General features: G+C 42.2%; 2 long non-coding RNA genes and 1 pseudogene across 2 annotated transcripts in view; 1 reads left to right on the forward strand and 2 right to left on the reverse strand.

The window, feature by feature from the left end:
* The window catches only part of LOC141569613 (uncharacterized), a 99,348-nt gene that overhangs the window by 68,597 nt on the left and 21,928 nt on the right, over nucleotides 1-8,823 (reverse strand). The gene's annotated exons all lie outside the window — the stretch shown is intronic.
* On the reverse strand, nucleotides 3,675-4,370 carry LOC141569665 (uncharacterized). The gene is made up of 2 exons (XR_012493400.2): nucleotides 4,243-4,370; nucleotides 3,675-4,118 (listed from the first exon to the last, which is right to left on the reverse strand). It is a non-coding gene; the product is annotated as an uncharacterized LOC141569665 (long non-coding RNA).
* Nucleotides 3,980-5,279, forward strand: LOC141569664 (COP9 signalosome complex subunit 4-like; annotated as a pseudogene).

Raw genomic sequence — 8,823 nt, forward strand, 5'->3', positions numbered from 1 at the left:
AAACCCACACGAGGTCTGACAATTAAGTTCGTGAACTTGTTGCAACGCTATTGCTAACCTTTTTGATATCTAAAGGAGGAAGACGTTTTGATGATATTCAGGATATCAAGGGTAATACGATGACAGCTCTGATGGCCATTCCAGAAAAAGAGTTCCAAAACTGCTTTGAAGGGTGGACTAGGCACTGGCCTCGGTGCATAGCTTCCCAAGGGGAGTGTTTTAAAGGTGACCGTAGTGATGTTCAGCAATGAGGTATTTAGCACTTTTTCTAGGATGTGTTCACGAATTTAATTGTCTGACCTCGTATATGATATCCCCCATGATGCATTTTTATTGGTTTTGAAAACATTCAGTTACCATTTAAGGACAGTCATTGTTAAAATATTTTTTTCACGTATTTACCATGTCTATAGCTGCTCATTCCTTTGTGTTGATCTGGGTTTATATTTGTCATGGTTTCCCTTCATCAGTCAATGTTTTTCTATAGTTCAGGCCACTGGTGTACAGTTCTAATATTCATTTTTGTTTGATTGGAAAAAAACTATTTCACCATTATTTCTTTAACTTTGTATTTAAATTAACATTCAGTGACATAGACTTCTTTTGGACATCCAGTTGCAGGAATTTTAACACATGTATATAGATGCTTGTAACGGTCACCACAATCGGTATTGAGAACATTTCCATACTCCCATGAAGTCCTTTTGTAGTCACACTCACTCCACACCTAAACATGGCACCACAGACCTGCTCTCAGTCAGGATTGTTTTATCTTTACAAGAAGGTCATATAAATGGAACCCTTTAAAATGCAACGTTCTGAGACGGGCTTCTAACACTACGCATGATGATTGGGAGTTTCATCCAAATAGTTGATTGTATCAATAGTTCATTCCTTTCTGCCACTGAATAGTATTCAACTGTGTAGAAATAATACACTTTGTTGAAGGGCATGTGGATTGTTTCAAGTTTGGGTTAATTATGAACAGAGCTGCTCTAAACATCGTGTACAGGATTTTGTGTGAACTCAAGTTAAAACTCCTCTAGGGGAAATCCTTCGGGGTGAGCCTGCTGGCTCATATGTCTAAGTGTATGTTTAATTTCATAGGAAGCAACAAAACTGTTTTCCAGAGAGGCTGTACACTTTATATTTCCTCCAGCAACATGTGATAAATCCAGGTGCTGCCCATCCTAAACATCATTTGTTATTGTCAGATGGGTTTTTGTTTATCTGCTTGGTTTTCTTTCTTCCTCTTTCTTTCTTTCTTTTTCTTTCTTTCTTTCTTTCTTTCTTTCTTTCTTTCTTTCTTTCTTTCTTTCTTTCTTTCTTTCTTTCTCTTCTTCTCTCTCTCTCTCTCTCTCTCTCTCTCTCTCTCTCTCTCTCTCTCTCTCTCTCTCCTCTCTCACATTTAACAATTTTAATACAGTAATACTGGTATCTCACCTTAATTTTTCTTTATATTTGGTTCTCTCTATACATCTATACTTATATCTATATTTAGATCATCTATATTTATATCTATATCTATAACTCATCTCCTTTGCGTTGAAGTATCTGTTCAAATATTTTGTCCATTCTTTTCTTAATGTTGAGTTTCAACAGTTCTTTACATATTCTGGTTACAAGGACTTCGTTGGATATGTAATTTGCAAATATATTCTCCCAGCTTGGGATTTGTATTTTCACATCGTTAACAGTATCATTCACAGAGGAAAAAGGGTTTTTTGGCGTCATGCCTAAAACATCTTTGCCAAACTCCGGGTCGAAGTTTTTCTGTTGTTTCCTTCTAAACGTTTTATAGTTTTATGTTCTTGATTTATGTCTAAGATTTATTTTTAGCGGTTTTAGTATGAGATGTGAGGTCCCTTTACTTTTAGATGGACATCTGGTTGTTTCCACACATTTGTTGACAAGACAGTCCTCTCTTCATTGCATTGTTTTGGTGCCTCATCCGAAAAGAATTGGTCATGTTTTGTGCGACTAGTTCTGGATTCTCTCCTCTGGTCCATTTATTTCTTTGTCTACCCCTTCACCATTGTCAAGCTGACTTTTGTTTACTGTAACTTTATAAGTTTTAAATGAGGTGATGTGATTCCTCCAACTTTGTTCTTCTTTTCACAATTGATTTGGCTCTTCTGGTTTCTTTCACTTTCCATAAAAGCTTTAGAATCCACTTGTCTATCTACAAAACATCCTGCTGAGAGTTTTATTGGAATTGCATTAAATCTATAGATAAATTTCAGGAATATTGACATTGTCACTATGTCAAGTATTGCAACCCATGACCATTTAGTGTGTTCCTCCATTTATTTGAGTCTTCTCTTATTTCTTTCTTCGCTGTTTTGCTGTTTTCAGCATACAAATACGGTGCATCATTTGTTAGATTCAGAACTAAGACTTGCCCTTCTTTTTGAGTAGTAAGTAAGTAGTAGTATTCTCTTAAATTTCATTTCCCAATTCTTTGTCAGTATATAGAAATAGAAATAGGATATATGTATATATGCATATTTAAATATATACATGTATATATGACATACACACACACACACACACACACACACACACACACACACACACACACCTGTGTGATTTCAAGGGAATCAATCAGGTGGTCCGTGAATAGGAACAATTTTAACATAACCTACGGATTCATGCCACAATGTGGAAGAATTTCCTGAGCATTCAAGCAGCGAAAAAGGAGGACAGACAGCAAAGATTACATAGTGCATGTTTATGTTTTACAACAGGCCCTAGGAGAGAGAATTCTAATCTACAGCGATATAGAAAAAAGATCAGTGATTGCATAAGCCTGGATGTCGATAGTAGTCATTCACTGGGAAGGGCCGCAAGGGAACTTTATTAGGTTTTGAAAATGTTCTCTTTCTTGATTTGGGTGGCAGTTACATCGATTGTAGCATTTGTCAAAGTCCATGGAACTGTACACTTAAAAATGGTCACATTTTTTTACTTGTAAATTAAAGCTGGTAAAGAGAAACCCTGACCGGTGTGAGGTGATATCTCATTGTGGATGTCATTTGCCTTTCCCTGATGATTAGTGATGTTGAGCATCTTCCCATGTGCCTGTTGACCAATTTGATGTCTTCTTTGGAGAACTGTCTATTTAGTTCTTCTGCCCATTTTTAATCACATTGTTTATTTATTATTATTATTTTTATTCAGTTGTGTAAGTTTTTTTGTGTTTTTTTTCCTACATATTTTGGATATCAATCCCTTATCAAGTGTATGGTTTGCAAAAATGTTCTCCCGTTCCGTGGGCTGTCTTTTCATTGTGTTAATTGTTTGTTTTGATCTGCAGAGCTTTTGAGTTTGATGTGTGTAGTCCCATTTGTTGATTTTTGCTTTTTATGTTTGCGCTTTTGGCATCGTGTCCAAAAAAGGTCATTGCCAGACCAATATCATTGAGCTTCTTGCCTACATTTTCTTCTAGGAGTTGTGTGGTATCAGCTCTTATGTTTACGTCTTTGATCCATGTTGAGTTAATTTTTGTGAGTGGTGTGAGATAGGCATCCAATTTCATTTTTCTGCATCTTTTTCTCCAACCACTGCAGGAAACAATATGGAGGTTCCTCAAAAAATTAAAAATAGATCTATCTTATGATCCAGCTATTCCACTGCTGGATGTATACCCTCAGGAATGAAAACAGGAGTTTGACTAGATATATGCACTTTAATGCTTATCACAGCATTATTCACAGAAACCAAGATACGGAAAGCACCCAAATGCCCATCAATGGATGAAAGGATAAAAAAGGTGTGGTATATATACAGAATGGAATATTATTCAGCCAAGAGAAAGGATGATATCCTGCCATTTGTGGCAACATGGGTGAACCTTGAGCACATCATGCTAAACTAGACAAGTCAAAGAAAGACGAGTACTATATGATATCAATTACATGTGGAATCTGAAAATCTCAACCGTGTAAAGAAGAAACAAACAGTAGGAGCTGGAAGAAAGATGGCGGCAGCCGTGCGACAGTATTTGGCCCAGCTCATGAATTCGAGCGGTTCTCATAAAGATCTGGCGGGCAAGTATCTTCAGATCCTGGGAAAAGCCGTTCCGTTATCTGGGGCAGAACAACTAGAAGCGTTGAAAGCTTTTGCGGAAACAATGGTAAATGAGAATGTCAGCCTCATGATCTCTCGACAGTTGCTGACTGATTTCTGCACACATCTCCCTAACCTGCCTGATAGCACAGCCAAAGAAATCTATCATTTTACCTTGGAAAAGATCCAGCCTAGAGTCATTTCATTTGAGGAGCAGGTTGCTTCCATAAGACAGCATCTTGATCCATATACGAGAAAGAAGAAGGTTGGTGAAATGCAGCCCAAGTGTTGGTGGTAGTTCCTTTGGAAAAAGGACAAAAACAGTACAAGGTAGATTATACACTGGAGACTCATCCGAAGACTGCTCGGCTACATCTAGAGGATGATGATCCCGTCCAGGCAGAGGCTTACATACATTGAGCATCATTGCTTCAGAATGAACCAACCGATGAACAGTTACAGATACATTATAAGGTATGCTGTGCACGTGTTCTTGATTATAGAAGAAAATTCATCGAAGCTGCACAAAAGTACAATGAGCTCTCTTACAAGACAATAGTGCACGAAAGAGAAAGACTAGAGGCCTTAAAACATGCTTTGCACTGTACCACCTTAGCATCAGCAGGACAGCAGCGTTCTCAAATGCTAGCTATTCCTTCTAAGGAACAAAGGTGCCAGCAACTTGCTGCTTATGGGATCCTAGAGAACATGTACCTGGATAGGCTCATCAGAGGAAATCAACTGCAAGAATTTGCTGCCATGCTGATGCCCACCAAAAAGCAACTACAGCGGATGGTTCTAGCATCTTGGACAGAGCTGTCATTGAACACAATTTGTTGTCTGCAAGTAAGTTGTATAATAATATCACCCTTGAAGAACTTGGAGCTCTTTTAGAGATCCCTGCAGCTAAGGCAGAAAAGATAGCATCGCAAATGATAGCACAAGGACTTAAGACTAGATTTATTTATTTTTATTTTTTTGATCAGATTGAGGGAATAGTTCATTTTGAAACACGAGAAGCCCTGCCAACATGGGGCAAACAGATCCAATTGCTTTGTTTCCAAGTGAATAACCTTTTGGAGAAAATTAGTCAGACAGCACCAGAATGGACGGCACAAGACATGGAAGCCCAGATGGCTCAGTGCATCCTTCTAGAACTTCTGTGCACACTATATCTTTTCCCATGTTGTACAGATTAATCTCACTATCTCCAAAGCATTTGCATCATAACCTTGCATATTTCAATCCCTTTTGTGCTGGGTTCTATTTAAAGAGGACATTATTAAAGCGGGAAATACAGGCATTTAAAAATATGTAGTTCCCGTATATTCAGGGTCTCTGTGTATCAAGCTAACTCAGATGTTTTGAAAGCTTTTCTTTAAGCGGAGTAAGGGAAATATCTGTGACTAAAAAGTTTCGGATTTGTGATAACTTTGTAGTCATGTAAAACTAAAGTGCTTTGTGCCTCTCCAAATGTAGTTCTTCTAATAAATGGAGAAGTGAGCAAAAAAAATAAATAAATAAAATAAAATAAAAAAATAAAAAAAAAACACGCCAAAAGATCAACAAACAAAAACCGTAAAATGGGGGTTACCAGGGAATGAAGGTGGGGGGTCAGGCAGGGGATGAGGTTGATGGTGTTTAAGGGTACAAACTTGTAATGAGTACTAAAGGAGCCGTAGAGATCTAATGTATAGTATATTGAATGTAGACAACAACATCGTACTGTAAGTATGCAGTGTGATAAATATTATTACAATGGCAACAATATTACAATATATAACATATGAAAGTACCATGCTGTACACCTTAGATTTACACAGTGTTACCTGTCCAACTTATTCAATATAGAAAGAAAAATAAACCTTGACTATTAGTTTCATTTGGAGGAACTGAGTTTGCTAAGCAACACCCAAAACGTAGACCTCTTATAATGAATATATGGTGATGGAAGGAGAACTGACTCTGGGTGATGAACACACAATGGGATTTATAGATGATGTAATACAGAATTGTACACCTGAAATCTATGTAATTTTACTAACAATTGTCACCCCAATAAATTTAATAAAATTAAAAAAAAAAACAAAACAAAAAAACACGTTCGGGGCTTTATCATTCATTAAAGGATTTTACTTACGAGCAGCAAGCTGGGGGTTCTAGCCAGCCTCTCCTGCCCTCCCCACCCCACCCCCAAGCAGATGAACAAAGTGTGTTTCAGGACAAGAATTCGAAACTACGGCTGAGGTTGGACTCCATCTCCTGGGGAATGTCCTTCTACAATGACGCTTGCTCTTGCCCTTGCCCTTGCTCCTGCTGCATCCCAACCTTGTGCCTTGTGCCCTTTTTCCATATGGAGGGAAGGAAGCAAGAGGAGGATATTTGCGAGGGTGACCTGGTCCTAGGGCTCCTCCCTTTGTCCCCGTTCCAATTGCCAGGACCCCACGTTTGCCTAGTTACTTTCAGAAGCAGGCTAAAGCATAATGTGAAGCTGCTGTCATCCCATCAGGCACATGAATCTCTGGCTCTCACCTGTCTCACATTCGTGGCTAAAAGCAACGGGTAACTCGTAGTAGAGTTACATCTTCCCACTTCTTCCCTGTCTGCCTTCAGCACATTCACTTTTGCCTAGACTTTGTGTCTGATAGCTCCTCCTTCAAGGCCGCCTGAAATATCAACATGCTCTAATCCCGAATGTTTCCCAAAGCCCTCGTACGAATTAAGACTTCCATGGACAGTGTAGGGGAGTTCTTTGCTCCACATCTTCATCAAGTCTTAGCACCTACAGGGTTTTTAATTTTCTTCTATGTGGCCATTGAGTGTGTACACCTCACTTCGTTTCTCAGACTTTGTAACCTGTGGATATGTCAACTATTTCAAAGAAAATTACCTACATTTGCTGAACCACATAGTATGGCAGGTGGCCTGGCAAGGGACGGTTGTGTCACCTTCGAGTGCGAGAGTCCATTTCTGACGTAGATGCTGAAGTGATGGCATCTCCGGAATACTGTGAGGGTGTGTGAGGACAGTGAGTGCAAAGTTGTATTTGAAGTGTGCAATGTCCTGCAGACTTGTATCATTTCTACCTTGCTAGTTTCACAATCAACGGCACTTGTAAGATGGAGTCATGCAGAATTGAAACCTGGGGCACTTGAGAACTTGACATTGGACAAGTCATTTCCTCTGCCGGGTCCTCAATCGCCTCTCTGGAAAAAGGTGACAAGGGTTGGAATGGGGGTCCTTGTGTTGCTAGATTTCTGACACCGTCCACATCTCCGCTGCTCAGTGCTGTAAGGCGGGCACTGTGACCCAACTGTGCAGGTGAGGAAATGGAGGCTCTGAGAGGTGAACTGACTGGCCCAAGGTCACGGGGCTCAGGGGGTCAGGGAGGGATGTCGATCCCAGATGCATTCCAGGTGCCCTGCCCTCTCAGACACACATGGAGTGTGTGGGCAGCACGTGCACGTCCTGTTTGCACCCTGCTTTTCCTACTTCCTACCTGCTTTCGTGCACAGACCACACCAGCTGCTCACAGCTGGGAGCTATGGCAGGCAGGGCTGGGGACAGGCTCCTACCCCCATTACTCAGGTGAGGAAACTGAGGCCCAGAGAGATGATGCGACTAAGAATGCAGATCTCAGAGCTGGGGCACCCTCAGAGTACAACCTAGTCCAATCCTGTGCCTGAGAGATGGGAACTCTGAGGGCCAGAGAGAGGAAAAGTGGGGCCAAGATCATTTGTGGAGGCGGTGGCAGAGCTGGGTCAGAGACCTCAGGCAGGTAGCTTCCCGTCTCTGAGTCTGAGCTGTTGTGTGTTCCATGAGGAACAGTAACCCCTGCAGAGTATCAGTGAGGTTGGAAGGAGATAGTGCACCAAAGTGCTGGGGCCGGGCCGGGGCCTGGTTGGTTGTGATGGTGACAAAGATACAAGGACGAAGGGGATGGGCAAACAGGAAATCGCCAAACCGGATGTCTCAGGGGGATGGGAGGGCGCTGGCAGGCACCTTAAAGCCCAGGATGAACCTCAGGGGTGGGAAGCGATGAGGGGTGGGGTTCTGGGAGCAGTAAGGGCAGCCTGGGTGGGTGTCATCAAAGAGTGGTGAGAAGTGGGGGTGTTGCCCCCAGGACCCTGCGAGCCCCTTGAAGGCGGTGGCAGCAGACTGCAGTGGGCAGAGCACACATTCGAACTCAGAGGGTTCTGGGTTCAAAGCCCAGTGCTGTCACTTCCTAGCTGTGTGCCTTAGGGCGAGTGTCTTCCCTCTCAGAGCCTCACTTTCCTCATCCCTGGAATGTACCTGATCATCCCCGCCCCTCAGGGCTGTCTGGTAAATAAAACCTAGGCCCATACAAAACATGGTAAGTGAATATTCAGAAAACGTAATGCGTAGTAGTCAATAACTGGAAACAAGTGAATCGAGGAACGCTCATCCATCAACAAGACTGAGAGGAGTCAGAAGGTGCAGGCCCGGGTGGGGAGAAAGCTGTGGGGGCTGCCCGGGTGCGTGCACACCTCAACCAAGGGCCCTGGCGCTCAGCAGGGTGTCAGAAAACACTTGCTCAGGTGTACCGTGGGCCTGTGTGGTGGGGGAGCCTGTGGAAGGCCCGACCGAGGCTGCGGCGGGAGGAAGGCCTGCCTTGGCGTCATGGTTGCACTGTGAGTGAGGAGCTAGGCCACCTCCAAGGTGGTCAGCCCGACCCTCCTGGGGGACCCACAGTCTGTCTGCATTCCCTAGGGCCCTCCTGCCTCCTCTCTGCCC

Source organism: Rhinolophus sinicus, chromosome 18 (genome assembly GCF_057876585.1).
Source record: "Rhinolophus sinicus isolate RSI-liver-muscle chromosome 18, RSI-T2T, whole genome shotgun sequence".
NCBI lineage: Eukaryota > Metazoa > Chordata > Mammalia > Chiroptera > Rhinolophidae > Rhinolophus > Rhinolophus sinicus.